We start from the raw sequence: 23,812 nt of genomic DNA on the forward strand, positions 1-23,812 counted from the left end.
ACTGCACATCCAGGCTGAGGCGATGGCTGGTCGCAGTATAACACCAGTATGTGTGTATATACTTTTTAGGGTAGTTTCCAGTCTCCTATCAGCTGGATCCCTGAGGGCGGCCGTATCAGGAGACGGTAACGCCACTTGTTTTGATAAGCGTGTGAGCGCCTTATCCACCCTAGGGGGTGTTTCCCAGCGCGCCCTAACCTCTGGCGGGAAAGGGTATAATGCTAATAACTTTTTTGAAATTAGCACTTTTCTATCTGGGTTAACCCACGCTTCATCACATACATCATTTAATTCCTCTGATTCAGGAAAAACTACAGGTAGTTTTTTCACCCCCCACATAATACCCCTTTTTGTGGTACTTGCAGTATCAGAGATATGCAAAGCCTCCTTCATTGCCGTGATCATATAACGTGTGGCCCTACTTGAAAATACGTTTGTTTCATCACCGTCGACACTAGATTCAGTGTCTGTGTCTGGGTCTGTGTCGACCGACTGAGGTAAAGGGCGCTTTACAGCCCCTGACGGTGTCTGAGACGCCTGGGCAGGTACTAACTGGTTTGCCGGCCGTCTCATGTCGTCAACTGATTTTTGTAATGTGCTGACATTATCACGTAATTCCATAAACAAAGCCATCCATTCCGGTGTCGACTCCCTGGGGGGTGACATCACCATTATCGGCAATTGCTCTGCCTCCACACCAACATCGTCCTCATACATGTCGACACACACGTACCGACACACAGCAGACACACAGGGAATGCTCTTATCGAAGACAGGACCCCACTAGCCCTTTGGGGAGACAGAGGGAGAGTTTGCCAGCACACACCCAAGCGCTATAATATATATGGGAACAACCTTATATAAGTGTTGTTCCTTATAGCAGCTTAAATATATCAAAATATCGCCAAAAAATGCCCCCCCTCTCTGTTTTACCCTGTTTCTGTAGTGCAGTGCAGGGGAGAGTCCTGGGAGCCTTCCTCACAGTGGAGCTGAGCAGGAAAATGGCGCTGTGTGCTGAGGAGAATAAGCCCCGCCCCCTATTTCGGCGGGCTTTTCTCCCGGAGTTTTAGATATCTGGCATGGGTTAAATACATACATATAGCCTCAATGGCTATATGTGATGTATTCTTTTGCCATAAAGGTATTAAATATTGCTGCCCAGGGCGCCCCCAGCAGCGCCCTGCACCCTCCGTGACCGCTTGGTGTGAAGTGTGTGACAACAATGGCGCACAGCTGCAGTGCTGTGCGCTACCTTCATGAAGACTGAAGAGCCTTCTGCCGCCTGTTTCCGGACCTTCAATCTTCAGCATCTGTAAGGGGGGTCGGCGGCGCGGCTCCGGGACGAACCCCAGGGTGAGACCTGTGTTTCGACTCCCTCTGGAGCTAATGGTGTCCAGTAGCCTAAGAATCCAATCCATCCTGCACGCAAGTGAGTTGAAATTCTCTCCCCTAAGTCCCTCGATGCAGTGAGCCTGTTGCCAGCAGGACTCACTGAAAATAAAAAACCTAAAAACTTTTTCTAAGCAGCTCTTTAGGAGAGCCACCTAGATTGCACCCTGCTCGGACGGGCACAAAAACCTAACTGAGGCTTGGAGGAGGGTCATAGGGGGAGGAGCCAGTACACACCACCTAATCCTAAAGCTTTATTTTTGTGCCCTGTCTCCTGCGGAGCCGCTATTCCCCATGGTCCTGACGGAGTCCCCAGCATCCACTTAGAACGTTAGAGAAATCTATATCTACATCTATACGAATAAATTAATAAATAAATTAATAAATGAATGAATAAATAATATATATATATATATATATATATACTAGGTGATTCATCGCACCCTACGGGTGCTCTTCACACCGTCGCAAGGGGCTTTGCCCCCTAAACTCCTGCACGTCCTTTGGGGGGGGCAATATTTGTATTATATTCAGTATTACCTTCAAGCATAATGTTGTTAGTAGTTAAATATTTTACGCCCAAAGAGCGTGCGATGGCCAAAGGGGCGTAGGGCAGTGCGACGGCGTGAAGAGTGGACGCAGGGCACGATGAAAGACCTTGTGTCTTAATAATATGTTATGCATACATAATGTAGTTATAAAGACAATGTTTGGTAAATACCACATACACAGTGTGTGTGTTAGGAGATTATTGCTCATATATATATATCACTATACAGCCCCTTCCCCTATATAACATCACATACACAGTGTGCACTGGGGACTTATCCCTCATAACAGTATATGGTATTAGCCTCTCCCCAGCTTCATTGTCCCCGCACACTGCACACTACAGACTCTCACTCTGCTCCCGCACCAGAAACAGCAACCAGCATGTTCCTTCCTGGCCGCGCAAGACATGCCGGGAGTTGTAGTCTCCCCATAGCACTGCCGTGATGTCACAGTGATGCGCACCCTCCGCAGTCTATTGTGCTAGATACACATATGCCCCACAGTGCCAGATATGCCCCACAGTGCCAGATATGCCCCACAATACCAGATATACATATGCTCCACAGTGCTAGTTATACATATGCCCCACAGTGCCAGATATGGCCCACAGTGCCAGTTATACATCTGCCTCACAATGCCAGATATACATATGCCCCACAGTGCCAGATATGCCCGAGAGTGTCAGATATGCCCCACAATACCAGAACGCGGGCCCATCAGTGCTGCTCAGTCAGACGCTGGTGGTCTACGGCCGCGGCGTGTATTTTATCAACTGAGCACCGGTTCATTAGCCAATCAGAGCTCGTGGACCGGCAGCCATGGCTCCTGATTGGCTGCCGGTCCGCGAGCTCTCATTGGCTAAAGAATTGGTGCTCAGTTGAGAAGATACACGCTGCGGCCGGAGACCAAAGTCTGACTGAGCAGCACTGAGGGACGGGACCGCGCTGCGCTCTCCTCTCCTTCCCTGACACAGCAGTGGGCTGGGAAGGCGGCTATGGTATGTGAGAGTGGCGGGCCATGGGTACGGCGTACGGCCGGCTAGATTCTTATTGGTACCGCCACACTTGCAGGCCTGATCTCTCCTATCCACGCCCAGCATTAGCAAATGAGGCATAGAGTCACAGATCTGGACAAGTATATATATATATATATATATATATATATATAGACAACGGCAGGTGCGGCACTCCAAGCGACGGGGAAAAAAGCAACTCTTTAAGTCCTTGTAATAGACAACGTTTCAATGCTGTTTATTTGTGCATTTTCATCAGGTCCTGATGAAAATGCACAAATAAACAGCATTGAAACGTTGTCTATTACAAGGACTTAAAGAGTTGCTTTTTTCCCCGTCGCTTGGAGTGCCGCACCTGCCGTTGTCTGTACATTTCTACTGTGGAGGCACCCAGCGCTATTGGACTCTATAATGGGAGAGCCGGACCTGCTTGTTGTCTATATATATATATATATATAAAATATACAAATAGGCAGCACTCTCGGACTTTTCATATACAAGAAAAGAGATGACCCCTTCTTGTTAACTTAACATTTCGGTTTTATTAACCGTCATCAGAAGATACAAGCGATACAAAGAACTTTCTTACCTTAATACAACTTAACACACCACGTGCAGCGTCCCCGGAGCCCCGGTAGACCAATTTCCGGTTGCGTCATCACCTGTAGACACCGCTGTCCACCCGATGACGTATACCGGCTCTAAGTGCATCCCATCACCATAACAACAGCATCGGAGATATGTTAATACTTTGGTATGCAGACTCTGTAAAACTGAGAATGCAATGAACATTATAAAAGACATCTATAACAGAGACAAATAGTCACCATTACACACTATACTGGAACACTTAGCGTAATTTCCTTATAAAAAACATGACAAAGATAATGTCTCATTCAAGCCGTTTGGAGCCACCGTGTTCAATCGGTGGATCCAGCGGGCCTCTTTCTGCAATAAAACTTTATGTCTATCGCCGCCCCGTTTAGATGCCTGAACCTGCTCAAGCATCTTATAACGTAGGGTGGCCAACGTGTGATGATGTGATTTAAAGTGCTTGGCAACAGGCTGCTCTATATTTTTGTCCTCCAATATTTGTTTAATGGCACTTCTATGTTGCGACATACGTTCTTTGAATAGACAGGTAGTCTTTCCTATATAATAAAGCACACAAGGGCATTTAATGCAATAAACAACAAATTTACTTGTACAAGTAAGCACCTGTCTGATTTTTATCTTTTGTCCCGAGTGGGGGTGTTCTATATAGTCACCTGTCTCAAGATACACACAAGTGGTACAGCCTGTACACTTTTAATTACCTGGCTTCCGAGATAAAAAGCTAGTATCCGTAATGCTAGCCATACATCAGACCAACTTTTCTCCAACACTCCAAACTTCCAACCATCCAACTTGTCTGTTCAACTAAAACAGTGCCCCACACATCTCACCAACTTTTTACCAGTGCTCCACACATCTAACCAACTTTTCATCAGACCAACCAACCTTCCAACTTCTGTCCAACTTGTGGTGTCACCGAAGTAGGCGGACAGTGCCTGCCTACAGTTCTTCAGTTTTGTTTTGTTTTTTAATTTCAAAACATGCAGAAGTGTCTTTTTTTCAGTGAAACTGGGCTTTTCTTTCACCACCATACATTTATTAGATTTACTTATTTTTATACTGAACTATGGACACCAGCATGGTTGGGCTGCCAAGGCAAATATATATATATATATATATATATATATATATATATATATATATAAGATGTAGATATTCGGCACTCCCAATGTAGTAAAATGTACAGCTTGCCTGGTGCCCTCTTTTTTGGAGGCACAAGTATTATTTATATATTTTTTTAAAAGATTATTATATATATATATTTTTTTTTAAATGGAATGGGAAAAACTCGAAAAAAAATTGCGTGGGGTCCCCCCTCCAAAGCATAACCAGCCTCGGGCTCTTCGAGCCGGTCCTGGTTCTAAAAATCCGGGGAAAAAATGGACAGGGGATCCCCCGTATTTTTAAAACCAGCACCGGGCTCTGCGCCTGGTGCTGGTGCAAAAAATACGGGGGACAAAAAGAGTAGGGGTCCCCCATATTTTTTACACCAGCATCAGGCTCCACTAGCTGGACAGATAATGCCACAGCCGGGGGTCACTTTTATACAGTGCCCTGCGGCCGTGGCATTAAATATCCAACTAGTCACCCCTGGCCGAGGTACCCTGGGGGAGTGGGGACCACTTCAATCAAGGGGTCCCCCCCCCCCAGCCACCCAAGGGCCAGGGGTGAAGCCCGAGGCTGTCCCCCCCATCCAAAGGCTGCGGATGGGGGGCTGATAGCCTTGAGAAAATTGAAAGAATATTATTTTTTCCAGTAGTACTACAAATCCCAGCAAGCCTCCCCCGCAAGCTGGTACTTGGAGAACCACAAGTACCAGCATGCGGGAGAAAAACGGGCCCGCTGGTACCTGTAGTTCTAATGGAAAAAAATACCCAAATAAAAACAGGAGACACACACCGTGACAGTAAAACTTTATTTCACACATGTCGACACACACATACTTACCTATGTTGACACGAAGCAGTCGGTCCTCTTCTCCAAGTAGAATCCACGGGTACCTGAAAATAAAAGATAATTATACTCATCTGATCCAGCGTCCTTATACGTAATGCCCCCCCAGTAGTAGTAGCATCCTTATACGTAATGTTCCCCCAGTAGTAGTACCCCCCTTATACATAATGCCCCCCCAGTAGTAGTAGCATCCTTACATGTAATGCCCTCCCAGTAGTAGTAGCACCGTCCTTATACATAATGCCCCCCAGTAGTAAGAGTCCTTATACATAATGCTCCCCCAGTAGTAGCGTCCTTATATGTAATGCCCCCCCAGTATTAGTAGCCTCCTTATACATAATGCCCCCCCAGTAGTAGTAGCATCGTTATATGTAATGCCCCCCTGTAGTAGTAGCGTTCTTATACATAATGCCCCCCCCAGTAGTAGTAGCATCGTTATATGTATTGCCCCCATGTAGTAGTAGCGTTCTTATACATAATGCCCCCCAGTAGTAGTAGCATTGTTATAGGTAATGAACCCCAGTAATAGTAGCGTCCTTATACATAATGCCCCCCCAGCAGTAGTATCGTTATATGTAATGCCCCCCCCCAGCAATAGTAGCGTCCTTATACGTAATGCCCCCCCTATAGTAGTAGCGTCCTTGCATGTAATGGCCCCCCCAGCAGTGGCGTCCATAAAGCGCGCACACACAGACATACCTCACACACACACAATTCACACATATACACACACACACACACACACACACACACACACACACACTTCACACATATATACAAACACACACACACACACACACACACACACTTCTCTCTCACCCTCCACTTACCAAGTCTGGCTGGCCGTCACTGCAAAGCTGTCTGGTCCCGTGTAGCTCCGCCCCTCTATTCCGTGTAGCTCCGCCCCCTCGTGCCGCCGTAGCTCCGCCCCCTTTTCAGGCCCGCCCGCACTGCACAGCCCGCTGTCACAGGTAATGGGGGGGAGGGGGGGGGGGGCTTTTCATGCTGCCGGCGCAGTAGGCGGACACTGGCAGGCAGTGTCCGCCTACTTATCGTTCAGTTGGGGGGAAAGTTTCCCCTACACCTGAACGATTGGTTGGGAAAATCAAACAGGTTTGATTTTCCCAACTAGTTGGACAGACCGTTTCTGTCCGTTTTTCAGCGTGTGGGAGCAAACGGCTGATATTCGTTTGCTCCCACACACTGCCACATTATCTTTCCAACCAGCCAACTAGTTGGCTGGTTGGAAAGATATCGTCCTGATGTATGGCCAGCTTTAATGATAACCTTGAAATATCATTATGTACTACCAAGTCCCGTATATTACTGCCTCTCTTGTAGCATGGCAATATTTTACTAGTTTTTATACTTGACAAATCAGGGTCAGACTGTATAACAGGCCATACCCTTTTGGCAGTTTTCATAAGATTCTGGCTTGAAGTAGTAAAACTGGATACATAAATCACTGATTCAACCAGTGCCTTTTTTCCACCTATATTATCTGCCGATATTATTTTTGGTTCAAGCATTGCCCGTTTTTTGGCATCTTGTAACAATTTGTTGTTATACCCCCTCTCAAGGAATCTTTGAGTCATCAGATCCATTTGAGCCAATTCATCGTCTGTGTTGGTACAAATGCGGTGTACCCTCAAATACTGTGAGTATGGCAACCCATTTTTAAGAGACTTTGGATGATGGCTGGAGGACAACAACAAACTGTTAACATCGGTGGGCTTATTATACACTAAAGTAATGAGTTTGCCTTGTGGTTTGGTAATTATAACATCAAGAAAATGTATACTGGTGGACTGTATGTCATACGTAAATTTTATAGACTCATCCATCTGATTAACTCTTTGCATAATTTCTATAAAGCCATCATAGGAACCCGTCCACAACATGAGACATCATCAATATAGCGAGTATACATCGCTATATTGGATTTTTGTAAATCATCAGAAAAAAAGAGAGCGGGTGCGTGGCCTGGAGGCTGACCAGAGTGGCTGCACAAACAGGGAGCTCTCTATCCCCTGAGGAAAATATCCCCTTGTTTTCCTCCCCTCGCCCCCTGAACGCATCACCATACCATCCACTGCACCACCAAGACCCCCTCACACTGGTGGACCTGTGCTGCGGAGTCGGGAAGCCGGTATACTGGCTTCTGCGGACTGCAGCCTGTCCACCCACCTGAAGCCGGGGCCTCTATTTCAGCCCGGCGCTACCCGTCGCGGGGGGGCGTCCGCCCCTGGAGACCCCGGAGTGCCTGCTCTAGACTCCCATCCCTGATCTGTGCGGCCGGACCCCCCTCACCTGACACCTGGGATCGGCGGTGCTGTGGGAGGGGGAAGAACCCGACTGGTCGCGGCTGCATGAGGCCCGGAATCCCCGCGGCGGCGGCCATCTTGGATTTCGGGACCCGGGCGGAGAAGCGTAAGACGTGCGGCCCGGAGATCCCCCCGGCGAAGAGGTGAGCCGCTTCCCCTGATCTTGTCTCCCTGCGGTGCTCCCTCCCTCTGAGCCCCAGCGCACACTACCCGCGGACGGCCGCTGTCGGCGGCCCTGACACGCTAGAGGGGCTGGACGCAGCTCCATCCCCCCCCCCCTCCTGTGACCTCAATCAGGGACTGGCTCTGTGCCCCTCCTGGGACTGAGTGGATCTGCTCCACTTCAATTACCTGGAGGCCCCTACACACTGTCTCCTGGGGAGCGCCTGCCCAGATCCCCCCCAGCCTCCGGCTCTCTGCAGCCTGCTCCAGCGGTGGCCATTTTGTAGGTCTCCGGGACCGCAATCCCCTCTGCCTCCAACCACCTAAAACCCGCTGGGGCCTACACTGGAGCTCACCCGAGGGCCGTTTTCATACCTATCCGTGGTCCTCTCCCCTCGCGGCCGGGACCCGGCCGCGGGGCTACCCCGGTCACTGGCTGGTCCGTGCCCGGGACGCGTCCCCGTGGTCCCTGAGAGGTGGAGATCGTCTCCGGGGCCCCCCCCTCCTGCGGCTTCGGATTATCAGCCTCCAATCCGGGGCTGGGTGCCCTCCCTCTGTTCTCTTGAGCCTCCCTGGGCAGGCTCCATCTGCCGGGCTCGGCTGATGTCCACACCATGATGCCTCCTTAAAGCCCTAGATTCACCTTCCCTGGCCCTGAGCCTCACTGCGGGAGCGCCACCTCCATTCCCCACCCTGCTTTCCACCCACCCCCTACGCCCCCAAGATGACCAGGGGTAACAAAAAATCCCAGGGGTCCGACCTCACACCATTTCTAACCAAAAAAGGCACCCCAGCCGCGAACAGGCCTGACAATCCCGGCCCATCCCAGGGTCCCTCCGAATCGGAAGCCGAAGATAACGATCTCACTCCCCTCACCCGCAAGGACTTCCTCTCCCTCCTTAAGGAGATGCGGGACATCAAGTCCTCAGTCCAGGCTCTGCACTCCCTGAAATCCGATATAGCCGACATCGGCTCCAGAACTGACCAACTTGAAAGAAGAGTGGAAGAGGTGGTAACATTCCAGCAAACAGTAGAGACCGATCTTCATCAACTCCGTCAGGATGTTGCCCACCTCCAAGAGGAGAACGAGGACCAAGACAATAGAGCAAGGAGAAATAATATGAGGATCCGGGGTATCCCCGAGGAGGTCGAGGCGACTCATCTTGATCTCTACCTCAAACGCCTCTTCGCACACCTGTCGCCTGACACCCCTGAGGAACATCTCCTCCTGGACCGAGCCCATCGGGCCTTGCGGCCTCGCTCCCAGGACTCCTCCTAGCCCAGAGATGTCATTCTCCGAATGCACTACTTCACTGCGAAGGAGGCCGTCATGAGGGAGGCCCGACGACTGTGATCTGTGACTTTCCAAAATACCCCTCTCCAGATTTTTCAGGATTTATCCCCGCTAACCTTAGCTAAACGCAGGGACTTCAAACCCATCACTTCCCTGCTCTCCCGTCACAACGTGAAGTACCGTTGGGGTTTCCCTTTCCGGATCCTAGTGTGGCACCAAGGGAAGCTCCTCACAGCCAGAGATCTACCTGAGGCCCAAACGCTCCTCTCCAGATTGGGCATCTCCGCTCCTGACCAAGATGTCCATTCTCCACGCCTCCCACCACGGACACAGCGGGACTCACTTCAATCTCCTCGCTCTGAGTGGTTCACGGTGCCATCCTCTGCGGCCTCCCAGGCTCCACCTCCAGTTCCCTGAGAACTTTCACCTCTCTACGCTACCACTCCCCACATTGAATTGGGGCGATCACTCCTGGTCGTATCCCCCCATCAGAGGCCCTACATTACTTTAGGTTCTCCGTAACCTTACCTCGTGATCCCTTGGTTACTTCACAAACTGTTTTGTTGTTATCCCTTGTTGAAATGTTACAATGTTTAAAAGTTTAAATGCCTAACCGCCTAAATACTCGAAAGTTACCCTCCTGATATGTTTCCATGCTGACACTTGATTTACTCTCTTCCACCCCCCACCCCCCTCCTATTCTTCGCCCTTTGGGGCTGGCGCTCCGGCTGTCTTCTCCTCCTGTCTTCTCTTCAGCTCTCTCCCTCAGGTACCCCCAGGGGAGGCTTGCCTCCTGTCCTTTCCCGAGCGGCTCGTGATCCGCGATCTGGGCCCCATGCCGCGCCCCCACAGGGCCCCAGGCCCTACCGCTGACCTAGGTGCTCCCCCGACGCCTAGTACTCCTTCCCCTTGTCAGCTCTACTGGTCCTGGCCTCCTCCGCCAGACGACCAACCACCCTCCCACCCCCTCCGGTCTTCTTTCCCTCCCCCCCCTCCTCTGACCACACTCTCTCTATCTTCATATATCTCCGATCTGTCTCCCCCTCCACCTTTAACCACCTCCGCCCTTTCAAATCTGCCTACCTCGCTGTTGCCTGCCCATGCATCTCCGGGTACTCTCTCATAACGTGAAGGGCCTGAATAGCCCTCAAAAGAGAGGTAAGCTCTTTGCTTCCTTTAAACACCATAGAGGCGATCTGATCTTATTACAGGAAACTCACTTCGTGCACGACTCTCACCCTACCCTGCAATGTAAACCATTCCCTGTCTCCTTTCATGCCTGCAATCACTTAGCCAAAAAACGTGGAGTAGCGATTTTAATTGCCCGCCACCTCTCTTTTGAACTCCTAGACTCTCATACTGACAAAGACGGACGATTCCTTGTCCTAGTGGGGAAACTTAATAATAATCTATGCACTCTGGTTAACGTTTACGCCCCTAACCAGCGACAAGAACAGTTCTTTACAAGGCTGGATAATCTCCTCACTCGAATCCGGCAGGGCGACCTTAAACTTGCAGGGGACTTTAACTCCGTCCTCAACCCACAGCTAGATCGCTCTTCCTCTTCCCTTACTCCTTCCCCATCGGACTCCCTCCGCTCTAGATCCCTCCACCGACTCATGCGATCTCAACTCCTCTACGACTCCTGGAGGATAAAAGATCCCTCTGCCCGCGATTATACCTTCTACTCTGCCCCTCATAACTCCTACTCCCGCATTGATATGGTCCTGCTCAGTCATGATCTTGCTTTGAATCTCCGCGATGCCCATATTCACCCATTAATTTGGTCCGACCACGCCCCCATCTCCTGCGACTTAGCAGGTTTGGTTTCCCGTCCTCGCCCTATGACATGGCGCCTCAACGACTCCCTCCTACACAACCCTGAGATAAGGTCCCATCTTCATGACAAGATCTCTGATTATTTCACCTTAAATGACTCCCCCGATATCTCCAGATCCACCCTCTGGCTAGCGCATAAGGCTGTCCTTCGAGGACACCTCATCAGCCTAGCCTCAAAAGCTAAGAAGCAATCCCTTTCCCAATACAACAGGCTCTCCATTAAACTTCACGCACTTGAGACCCAACACAAGGCGTCCTCCGACCAGACGGTCTTGTCCGAACTTCGCACCATTAAGGCGGAACTTGATCTCCTTCTTACTACACGGGTGGCCAAGCGTCTTAAGTGGCTTCGCCAGTCCTTTTATGAGAGGGGTGACAAGGCGGACAAGATCCTGGCGGCTCAACTCCGCTCCACGAGAGCCAAAACCAACATTGTCACTATCAGAAATTCTCTCAATCAACTTGTTCAGAATCCCATTGCCATTAGAGCCGCCTTCCAATCCTACTACACCGATCTATACAACCTTCCGCCCCCTCCACCGGGCTCTTCCCCCCAACCTCGATCCGACCTTATCTCCCACTTTCTCTCTGCTTCTAAACTACCCAGACTACCCTAGGACGCCTTGGACCTTCTTAACGGTGAGATTACGGTGGAAGAAATCACCCAGACTATACTCATGCAAAAAATCGGCAAATCCCCGGGTCCGGACGGGTTCACGGCTCTCTATTACAAAAAATTCTCTGCCCTTCTCTCCCCCCACCTACACTCTCTGTTCAATAAGACTGTCCAAGGCGACCCTTTTCCCCCTGAGATGCTAGAGGCTAGAATTGTGGTGATCCCCAAAGAAGGCAAGGATCCCCTTAACTGCGCTAGCTATCGCCCCATATCTCTCCTGAACTTAGACCTGAAAATCTTTGCTAAGATCCTGGCCAATCGTCTTAACCCATACCTCCCTTCCCTTGTTCACTACGACCAAGTAGGGTTTATCCCGGGCCGCCAGGCAAGAGACAACACCAGATGAGCCATTGACCTTATACATATCTCGAATTCCAGGGGATCCCCTACTATCATGCTCTCCTTAGATGCCGAAAAAGCATTTGACCGGATCTCCTGGGAATTCCTGAGACCCGCCTTGGAGGCCTATGGCCTGTCCGGGGGCTTCCTCACTAGCATCCTAGCATTATACTCCACCCCCTCTGCCACCGTCCTTATCAATGGTACCCCATCCGTCCCACTTAGTATTTCCAATGGCACATGTCAGGGCTGCCCCCTCTCCCCCTTAATATTTGCCCTCGTCATAGAACCCCTTGCCTCTCAAATTAGAGCACATCCGGATATACACGGCATACAGGTAGGCCCCACAGATCCCAAAATCTCCCACTTCGCAGATGACATCCTACTCTCCCTGACCCAGCCCCTTATTTCACTCCCAAACTTATTCTCAGTTCTACAAGCCTATAGCCTTATTTCAGGCTATAAGATCAACTACTCCAAATCTGAGGCCATGATGCTACATATCCCCCAACATGAGGCTGAGTCCCTTTGCGCCAACATTAAATTTAAATGGCAGCCCACGAAGATTAAATACTTAGGGATATACCTAACCCCGCGTTACGACTCCCTCTTCCGGGAAAACTTCCCACCCCTCCTCACCAACACACTAGCCGACCTGGCCTCTTGGAACAGTCTCTTCATCTCGTGGCTGGGCAGGATCATAGCAGTTAAAATGACCATAATCCCCAAATGGCTCTATCTTTTCCAGACTCTTCCTGTGGCGGTCCCGGCCTCCTTTCTCCGCACTATCCAACGAGCCCTTATACGCTTTATTTGGAACCACAGACCTCCCCGCATTGCTGCCAACACTCTGAAAAGATCAACCTCCACGGGAGGCAGAGGCCTTCCCGATGTCAAATTATACTACCTCGCCTCCCACTTATCCCACATTGTCACTTCATACGCTTCTCCAGGGTCGGTATCCTGGTTGGACATCGAGGCAGCCTTCATTGGCATCCCAGACCTGACCCCCTTATGGGGACTCTCCTCCACCTCTCGACCCCCAACCTCTAAACTTCTTCCCACCATCAAATTCAACCTCAAAACCTGGGACACCCTCTCTCTGAAGTGGGGTCTCACTACTACACCTTCACCCTTGACCCCCATCTGGCATAATCCCATGTTTCCCTCCGGACTCTCAGCTACGAGATCCCGGACGTGGATAACACTGGGCCTTAAATTCCCAATCGACTTTGCCGATCGGGGCCAATGGCTGTCCCTGCCTGACCTCCAGCAGAAAATCCCCTCACAACCACTCAATCCCTTCCAATTCCTACAAATACGCCACTTTCTAACCTCCCTCCCCCCCACCGCCTTACTTCGTGCCCTTACTCCCTTTGAATCCCTGTGTGTCAACTCCCACTCCTCCAAAGGCATAATCTCCCAACTTTACTCTCTCCTACTGGAATCCTCCCTGCCCTTATCCCGGCCCCATGAACTTGCATGGGAATGGGACCTCGGGCCTCCACCGGAAACTGAAGACTGGGAGGACATGAGACTAGGGATTGCTAAATGCTCTATTGCCACCGCTTTTAAGGAAATGGCCCACAAGGTTTATTACCACTGGTACTACACCCCCGACCGTCTTAACAAATTTTTCCCGTCCGCCTCTCCGGCCTGCTGGAGGAACTGTGGAGCTAGAGGTACTATGCTCCACATATGGTGGACCTGCCCGGTTATCGTGTCCTTCTGGGATTTGGTCCACTCCCTCCTCAACTCACTTCTAGAATCCCCGTGCTGAAAGATCCTTGGATCTCCTTACTGTGTTATCCCCCCCTACTCCTCAATAAATTCTCCCAAAAGCTGACCTCACACATTCTAGCGGCAGCAAAATCACTGATCGCCCTCAACTGGAAGAGCCCCTCACCACCTTCCCTACTATCCCTTAAAGTTAAAATCTGGCACATCGCCTCAATGGAAAAGATCACCTATTACCTCCACGACCGGGGCCACGTCTTCGAGCAAGTCTGGGCTCCCTGGCTCGCCGCTGAACGTAGTTAGCCGTTCCCCTCCATCTGCCCCGTCCCTCCCGCAGACCCATGGGCACCTACCACCTTCTCTCTCCGACATCCCTATTTATCCCAGCTCCTATCTTTCTCAATTATCTCTTCTTCCTATTACCCTCTCTGTCTTCGTCTCTTTTCTGTTTCCCCTCCTCCCCTCTATTATGATCTTGTTGTTCTCAAGATAAATATTATGTATGGACACAAATGTGGTTCTTCCCCCCCCCTGTTCCTCTCCTCCCCCTTCCCCTGATCCCCATGTTTGAATTCGATTGTCTTCCCACACCGATTAACCCTGTTATTTATCTGAAAAATTGTGGTCTATCTTGGACACTGGCTATGTTGGCCGCCTGTCCCATGTATTTCTAGAATGCCTTACCAATGTACCTGACCACGTATAAATAAAGAATTTCAAAAAAAAGAAAAAAAGAGAGCATTCTCAACTCCAAACATAAAGCAATTGGCGTACGCCGGTGCGGCACATGACCCCATCGCACAGCCTTTCTCTTGCCTAAAAAAATCATTATTAAAGAGAAAATAATTTCTATACAATGTCAGAAATATAAGTGACATAAAGAAATTTATTTCGGGACCAGTGTAGTTAGGATTTCCTTCTATCAGCGTTCTAACGGCTTCCATCCCACATGAATGAGGGATACTGGTGTATAGGCTGATGACATCAGCCGTACACAACCAACAGGTGTCAGGAACTGTATCTACATTTCTGAGCTTACTTAAGAAAGTCATCGTATCCTTTAGATACGTTTTCTCACGCTGAATGACCGGCTGTAAAAAATGGTCAATATATTTGGACACCTCATAATACAGCGAATCCCTAGCAGCAATTATAGGTCGGCCTGGCGGCCGGACATGATTTTTATGCAATTTCGGTATGGTGTAAAATACCGGAACACTAGGGGACACTGTGGTCAAGGCCATCCTAGTGGATTTTAGAATAATTCCATTAGTCTCAGCATTTCCCAATAACTGATTAAGTTCTAGTATATATTCAGCTGTAGGATCAGATTTCAATCTACTATACACAGAGATATAATTTAATTGCCGATAGGCTTCAATTTTATAATCAGATAAATCCTGTATCACTATGCCACCCCCCTTGTCGGCGGGGCGCACAGTGATATCAGGATAGCTGGAAAGCTTTCTCAAAGCCAAGCGCTCTTCCGCGCTGATGTTTGACACTTCACACCTATTAGATATCTTATTTTGATCTATACCATCGATGGAATCAGAGATTATATAAAACCGAAACGTTAAGTTAACAAGAAGGGGTCATCTCTTTTCTTGTATATGAAAAGTCCGAGAGTGCCGCCTATTTGTATATTCTACATTGCTGCTATGCTGTGGTGGTCAAATGGGAGTGATTATTTGACCACCATTTTGCTACTTTTGGAAGGTCGTTTACTGCCAATCTTTGCATATAGATTGGTATTATGGATCCAGTACCGGAGGATGTTTAGGGGTACCGACACACTCTGCTGCCACAGGGTGAACAGCTTGCATTGTCGGACATTGATGCAGAGAGAATCCTTTTCAAGGACAAATTATCATCTACTACTGCTACAGATAATATGGAACAAATTTATTTACAGTTACTGAGACTGAAAAATCGTTAGACCGATTTCTACTTACACGGAGTTTGTTTATCAGACTATTATAGGGACAAAATGCTTCCCAGAGGTTTCCGAATATGCAACACGCCCACTATTGGTAAATTTAATCCGGAGTTTTGCCGTAAATGGGCGGCTGTCCTCAACAAGGCATCCTTCGATCTGATTGTACTAGTAGTTGAGGAGGCTGCAAGGGAGCTGGAACTGGTTCGGGGAAAGATAAAAGCTTTGGAGACGACCGCTATGTCAATCTTGACTGCAGATACGAGCAATGACTGGTTAACAAAATCGACTCAACAAGTGGATAAATATAAGACTGATTTGATTAAGTTTACAACTAAGAAATGTATCACTGTTACTAAGGACTATGCTGAGAATAGGGTCTATCTCTGGGCTAATAGTGTAACATCTAAAAATTATTCACATCGTCCCAGAGCTCATAGAAGGGGTCGCCGCTTCCCACTTGAGGGTGATACCTCTAGTGGTACATCCAATAGTGAAACGGAGCAGGCATCAGGGCGTCAACGCCCAATAGCACAGCAGGTCCCTTTAGGCATCAAAACGAGGGCCCAACGGGAAGGGCCCGTCGAAGTATTTATTATTTATTTATTAACAGTTTCTTATATAGCGCAGCATATTCCGTTGCGCTTTACAATTAGAACAACAGTAATAGAACAAAACTGGGTAAAAACAGACAGACATAGAGGTAGGAAGGCCCTGCTCGCAAGCTTATAATCTATAGGGAAATAGGCATAGATACACAAGGATAGATGCTACCTATTGCATAATGGTCCACCAGATTGCTAGGTTCTTAATGGGTTGTATGATGATACCCCACAAAGTTATCCAAGTGTCAGGAGGGTGTGAGACTAAAGAAAGACAAGATATGTGATGTTATGAATACTCTACAGAGGATGTAATTAGATAGGGAAGCACTGAAGGTTATGTCGGTGGGTCTGGAATTTGATAGCCTTGTCTGAAGAGGTGAGTTTTCAGGGAACATTTAAAGGTTTGGAAACTAGAGGTGAGTCTTATTGTGCGTGGGAGTGCATTCCACAGAGTGGGTGAAGCCCGGATAAAGTCCTGTAATTTTGAGTGTGAACAAGTAATGCGTGTGGATGAGAGACGTAGATCTTGTGCAGAGCGGAGAGGTCGGGTAGGGAGATATTTTGAGATGAGTGAAGAGATGTATGTTGGTGCAGTTTGGTTAATAGCCTTGTATGTGAGTAAAAGTATTTTATATTTAATACGGTAGAATACCGGTAACCAATGGAGGGACTGACAGAGCGGATCTGCAGACGATGAACGTCTGGCAAGGAAGATTAGCCTCGCATCTGCATTCAAAATGGATTGTAGTGGTGAGAGCCTATGTTTGGGAAGACCGGTCAGGAGACTATTACAATAATCAATGCGGGAGATAATGAGAGCATGGATTAGAGTTTTTGCTGTGTCTTGTGTAAGATAAGGGCGTATTTTGGATATGTTTCTTAGATGTATGTAACATGATCTTGAGACAGATTGAATGTGGGTAACAAAGGACAGTTCAGAGTCAAGAAAGAAGTAGAACCAGAAGTGGCAGGCAATGCCAGAGGGAGGGGCGGAAGAGGGGCAAAATCCAAGAAATAGTTCATAACCTATCCTCTAGATCATTTACTGACGTTGAGATGAGAGTGTTATCAAAAGGTTTAAACTTTGTGCCCACCAACCCCCATAGAGCATTTGAAAGTAAAGTTGAGCTCAGTAAATTTAACCGGCAGCTTCGTTTAAAAGAATTTTTTAATAATAAATCAGATGTCAACTTTAATAACAATGAATGTCCCATAAAAGCCAAATCCACCTTTGACCCCTATTCCATTAATCCAGCTATAAAGGTATTCACTAATATAATCTCTGATTCCATCGATGGTATAGATCAAAATAAGATATCTAATAGGTGTGAAGTGTCAAACATCAGCGCGGAAGAGCGCTTGGCTTTGAGAAAGCTTTCCAGCTATCCTGCTATCACTGTGCGCCCCGCCGACAAGGGGGGTGGCATAGTGATACAGGATTTATCTGATTATAAAATTGAAGCCTATCGGCAATTAAATGATATCTCTGTGTATAGTAGATTGAAATCTGATCCTACAGCTGAATATGTACTAGAACTTAATCAGTTATTGGGAAATGCTGAGACTAATGGAATTATTCTAAAATCCACTAGGATGGCCTTGACCACAGTGTCCCCTAGTGTGCCGGTATTTTACACCATACCGAAATTGCATAAAAATCCTGTCCGGCCGCCAGGCCGACCTATAATTGCCGCTAGGGATTCGCTGTATTACCAGGTGTCCAAATATATTGACCATTTTTTACAGCCGGTCATTCAGCGTGAGAAAACGTATCTAAAGGATACGATGACTTTCTTAAGTAAGCTCAGAAATGTAGATACGGTTCCTGACACCTGTTGGTTGTGTACGGCTGATGTCATCAGCCTATACACCAGTATCCCGCATTCACGTGGGATGGAGCCGTTAGAACGCTGATAGAAGGAAATCCTAACTACACTGGTCCTGAAATAAATTTCTTTATGTCACTTATATTTCTTCAATTGTATAGAAATTATGTTCTCTTTAATAATGATTTTTTTTTAGGCAAGAGAAAGGCTGTGCGATGGGGTCATGTGCCGCACCGGCGTATGCCAATTGCTTTATGTTTGGAGTTGAGAATGCTCTCTTTTTTTCTGATGATTTCCAAAAATCCAATATAGCAATGTATACTCGCTGTATTGATGATGTCTTCATGTTGTGGACGGGTTCCTATGATGGCTTTATAGAAATGATGCAAAGAGTTAATTAGATGGATGAGTCTATAAAATTTACGTATGACATACAGTCAACCAGTATACATTTTCTTGATGTTATAATTACCAAATCACAAGGCAAACTCATTACTTTAGTGTATAATAAGCCCACCGATGTTAACAGTTTGTTGTTGTCCTCCAGCCATCATCCAAAGTCTCTTAAAAATGGGTTGCAATACTCACAGTATTTGAGGGTACACCGCATTTGTACCAACACAGATGATGAATTGGCTCAAATGGATCTGATGACTCAAAGATTCCTTGAGAGGGGGTATAACAACAAATTGTTACAAGATGCCAAAAAACGGGCAATGCTTGAACCAAAAATAATATCGGCAGATAATATAGGTGGAAAAAAGGCACTGGATGAATCAGTGATTTATGTATCCAGTTTTACTACTTCAAGCCAGAATCTTATGAAAACTGCCAAAAGGGTATGGCCTGTTATACAGTCTGACCCTGATTTGTCAAGTATAAAAACTAGTAAAATATTGCCATGCTACAAGAGAGGCAGTAATATACGGGACTTGGTAGTACATAATGATATTTCAAGGTTATCATTAACGGATACTAACTTTTTATCTCGGAAGCCAGGTAATTACAAGTGTACAGGCTGTACCACTTGTGTGTATCTTGAGACAGGTGACTATATAGTACACCCCCACTCGGGACAAAAGATAAAAATCAGACAGGTGCTTACTTGTACAAGTAAATTTGTTGTTTATTGCATCAAATGCCCTTGTGGGCTTTATTATATAGAAAAGACTACCTGTCTATTCAAAGAACGTATGTCGCAACATAGAAGTGCCATTAAACAAATATTGGAGGGCAAAAATATAGAGCAGCCTGTTGCCAAGCACTTTAAATCACATCATCACATGTTGGCCACCCTACGTTATAAGATGCTTGAGCAGGTTCAGGCATCTAAACGGGGCGGCGATAGACATAAAGTTTTACTGCAGAAAGAGGCCCGCTGGATACAGCGATTGAACACGGTGGCTCCAAACGGCTTGAATGAGACATTATCTTTGTCATGTTTTTTATAAGGGAATTCCGCTAAGTGTTCCAGTATAGTGTGTAATGGTGACTATTTGTCTCTGTTATAGATGTCTTTTATAATGTTCATTGCATTCTCAGTTTTATAGAGTCTGCATACCAAAGTATTAACATATCTCCGATGCTGTTGTTATGGTGATGGGATGCACTTAGAGCCGGTATACGTCATCGGGTGGTCAGCGGTGTCTACAGGTGATGACGCAACCGGAAATTGGTCTACCGGGGCTCCGGGGATGCTGCACGTGGTGTGTTAAGTTGTATTAAGGTAACAAAGTTCTTTGTATCGCTTGTATCTTCTGATGACGGTTAATAAAACCGAAACGTTAAGTTAACAAGAAGGGGTCATCTCTTTTCTTGTATATGAAAAGTCCGAGAGTGCCGCCTATTTGTATATTCTACATTGCTGCTATGCTGTGGAGGGCACCGGGCCAGCTGAATTAGCTTTTTCTATGGGAGTGCCGAATATCTGCTACCTATATATATATATATATATATATATACAGTACATATATACATACATTCACACACACCATATATGTTGTAATCTTTGTACAAGGGGGTGGTGGGGCACTAAACTCCAACTTGCCTCCGGGCGATTACTGGGATGACCTTACGTCCCTGGGTAGCACTAATTCTGATTAATTAAATGATCCAATTATTTTTGTGAAATCGTGACAACTGGATCAGTAAGTACTTGTATTGGTTACTTTAAATACCTTATCATTTTGTGAGCTGTTAAATGCTGGTCTTTAATGTACATCAATATTGACTTTAGATTACGTGATCCTGGCTTTGCACTTTCATCGTCCTCCTTTTCACTATTGGCAAATGTTGACAATCTATATATAACGTGTACAGTTTCTTCTGTCTTCAGCTCACTCATTTGTTTTTATTGAGTTTTAATGCATCGTTACGATTCACAGGACTTTTACTACAAGTCTATGCTATTTAAATCGAGTGTGGTACATGTAGGTCTACAGCCATATTCCTTTGTTGAAGATGTAGGCGCTATATACATCGAATAAGCATAAACACAGGACTCGGTTACAGATTTGTACGTGGCGGCGGATCAGACTCCTCTTGCGACAATAGAATATATTAGTGCAGCTGCTGCGTTCAAAGACTCAGCAGTTGCGCTAATGCGGGCACCTCTGAATCAGGCACATAGTCCCTGAGACCAAGATTCTCACCTAGGTGGAGAAGAGGTGAGATCTTTGCAAAAGTACAATAATCCAACCCTAGTAAATGGGCCTAATTCAGACCTGATCACTGGGCAGCGATTTTTGCACTGCTGCGATCAGAAAGTCACCGCCTACAGGGGGAGTGTAGCAGAGCTGTACAAACTGATTTTGTGCAGTCTCTGCGCAGCCCTGGACTTACTCAGCCTCTGCGGGACTGGATGTGTCGTCAGACACCCTCCCCGAAAACGCTTGCACACGCCTGCGTTTTTCCAGACACTCCCTGAAAACGGTCAGTTGGCACCCACAAACGCACTCTTCCTGTCAATCTCCTTGCGATCGCCCGTGCGATAGCTTTTTTAGCACCATCCCGTTGCTATGCACCGATGCCCGGTGCAGTCGTCCGACGCGCCTGCGCATTGCTGTGCATACGCATGCACAGTTCGGACCTGATCGCAGGCTGTGAGAAAACGCAGCCTAGCGATCAGGTCAGAATTACCCCCATAGTCAGCTGATAAAACACTGAAAAACGTGCGTTTGGCATGGCAAGCTAACTTCTCTCAACCGTTTTCTGTCAATGCAATCTGATGGAAGATGGAAGCTGTATAGGATGCTCTAGTATTCTGGACCTGGCACTCGCTGAGTTGCAAACAAAATGCATAATAAAATGGAACTGAATAGGTAACAGTAGCTTTTGTGCCTGACGTTGTCAGGCTTTAATTTCACTTTAGACAAAGTACTGTAAGTCCCTGGCCGCAAGGCACAACAAAAGTAACAGCAAGTTAATCAGTTATGGAATGTGGGCGTGGTCAGTAGTTCTTGCTGCCTGGGAGGCAAAGATAAACTGAGAAACCGGATATTCAGCAGAAGCAAAATCACTTTTAAGAAAAAAAATTATTATTATTATATTTACTAATTTAACGTGAGCATATCCCATTGATAGGGCCGGATTAAGGTCTGTGGGGGGCCCCTGGGCAACAAATTTGTGGGGCCTCCACACACTGTCCTCACAACTGCAAAAAAACCATCGGAGTAGGAGTACAGCATTTACCTGTCTCCTCTCCGTCCTCCTGAGACGTTCCATTACAGCTGCGGCCGCCGAGGAGCTCACTCACAGCAGTGTGAAGTCTCGCAAGATAATGTCAAATCTCGCGAGACTTCATACTGCAGTGAGTGAAGCTCCTCGGCGGCCGCAGCTGTAATGGAACGTCTCAGCTGCCGAGGAGGACGGAGAGGAGACAGGTAAATGCTGTACTCCTACTCCGATGGTTTTTTTGTAGTTGTGAGGACAGTGGTGATCATTCCGAGTTGATCGCTAGCTGCATTTGTTCGCAGCGCAGCGATCAGGCTAAAAAATGGCAGTTCTGCGCATGCGGCGCAATGCGCACGCGCAACGTACGGGCACAACGAACGATGCAGTTTTGCACAGGGTCTAGCGATGCATTTCAGTCGCACTGGTTGCCGCAGAGTGATTGACATGAAGTGGGCGTTTCTGGGTGGCAACCGACCGTTTTCAGGGAGTGTTCGGAAAAACGCAGGCGTGCCAGGGAAAACACAGGCGTGGCTGGGCGAATGCTGGGTGGGTGTGTGACGTCAAATCAGGAACTGAATAGTCTGAAGTGATCGCAAGCGCTGAGTAGGTTTTGAGCTACTCTGAAACTACACAAAACATTTTTGCAGGCGCTTTGCGATACACCGTTCGCACTTCTGCTAAGCTAAAATACACTCCCAGTGGGCGGCGGCATAGCGTTTGCACGGCTGCTAAAAACTGCTAGCGGGCAATCAACTCCGAATGACCCCCGGTGTCTTGGGGGGCTGTATGATATGGTCACACAGGAATGTTGGTCTGGGGTCAGAGGGATGTGAAAGTGAAGAATGAGAACATACATAAAGTTATGTGTGGCCTGTATAGGGGGGATATAATTGGGTAGAATAGCTTATGGGTGTCATGTGGGTGGTTCTGGAATTTGAATAATAATAATAATAATAATAATAATTTTATTTATACAGCTCCTTTCTCTCATAGGACTCAAACGGGGTCTATTCATGAAGCAGTGAAAAGAGTGGATAAGTGAGCCTGTGGAGAACTTGCCCATGATAACCAATCAGCTGTGCCGTACAATTGTACAGTATGCAAGTTATAAATGTTACTTCAATGTTGATTGGTTGACATGGGCAACTTCTCCACTGGCTCACTTCTCCACCCTTTTCACTGCTTCATGAATAGACCCCTGAGTCATTGTAGCAGCTCCTGTTGCAGGAAGGGTGGGTGTGATGTCTGGAGCTCAGGTAGTCTCTGCAGAGCGGTAGAAGGTAAAATTTGTGACCAAGGGTACAGAGAGGTCAGGTCCAGGCAGAGTGTGATGGTGGTGCAGGATGTGGTCGCTGTGGTGTGGACCTCGGCCGATAGCTATAGGGGACCGATAATGATTGAGTAGGTGAAGTGGCCATGAAGATGTGGGGACAGCAGGGGGGGACACCATGCTGATTACCTTCCTCCCGATACAGGTGCTTTTTTCCTCTCCTCCTGAGCAGGCGGCAGCAGGTGGAGTTGGAACTCGGGCAGGGCACCTGCGGTGCTGCTGCGGTGCTGGAGTGTGGGCTTTAATTGGCAGCAGCAGGCTGGGCAGCAGTTGGAGTGGTGGTAGTCAATGCATAGCCAGGTCACCAGCTGAAGTAGCAGGCTGGGCAGCAGACAAAGTGGTGAGGTTACATCCGGGTCCCAGGAGACCCGAGAGGTGCAAGAGAACACCAAGATGCCACCGCTTTGGAGAGGCACCACGTGGAGCAGGAGCACAGGGCAACTGGCAGCAGAGGAGGACCCGGGGGCTGCAGGGAGAAGCTGTGCGATGCCAGCGCTGAATGATGAGGTAGCGTGCTGGGTGAATAGCAGCTGAAGGAGCGTTGCTGCTGG

At 47.7% G+C, this 23,812-nt stretch overlaps 1 long non-coding RNA gene across 4 annotated transcripts in view; it reads left to right on the plus strand.

Moving 5' to 3' along the window:
* The first annotated feature begins 6,418 nt into the window (after nucleotides 1-6,418).
* Nucleotides 6,419-23,812, plus strand: part of LOC134943356 (uncharacterized) — a 64,537-nt gene continuing 47,143 nt past the window's right edge. For all 4 annotated transcript variants that reach the window (XR_010181494.1, XR_010181493.1, XR_010181495.1 and 1 more), the window contains exons 1-2: nucleotides 6,419-6,492; nucleotides 19,802-19,985. This is a non-coding gene — a long non-coding RNA (uncharacterized LOC134943356). The remainder of the gene's footprint in view (nucleotides 6,493-19,801; nucleotides 19,986-23,812) is intronic.

The sequence above is a fragment of the Pseudophryne corroboree genome, chromosome 7, assembly GCF_028390025.1.
Source record: "Pseudophryne corroboree isolate aPseCor3 chromosome 7, aPseCor3.hap2, whole genome shotgun sequence".
Classification (NCBI taxonomy): Eukaryota; Metazoa; Chordata; class Amphibia; order Anura; family Myobatrachidae; genus Pseudophryne; species Pseudophryne corroboree.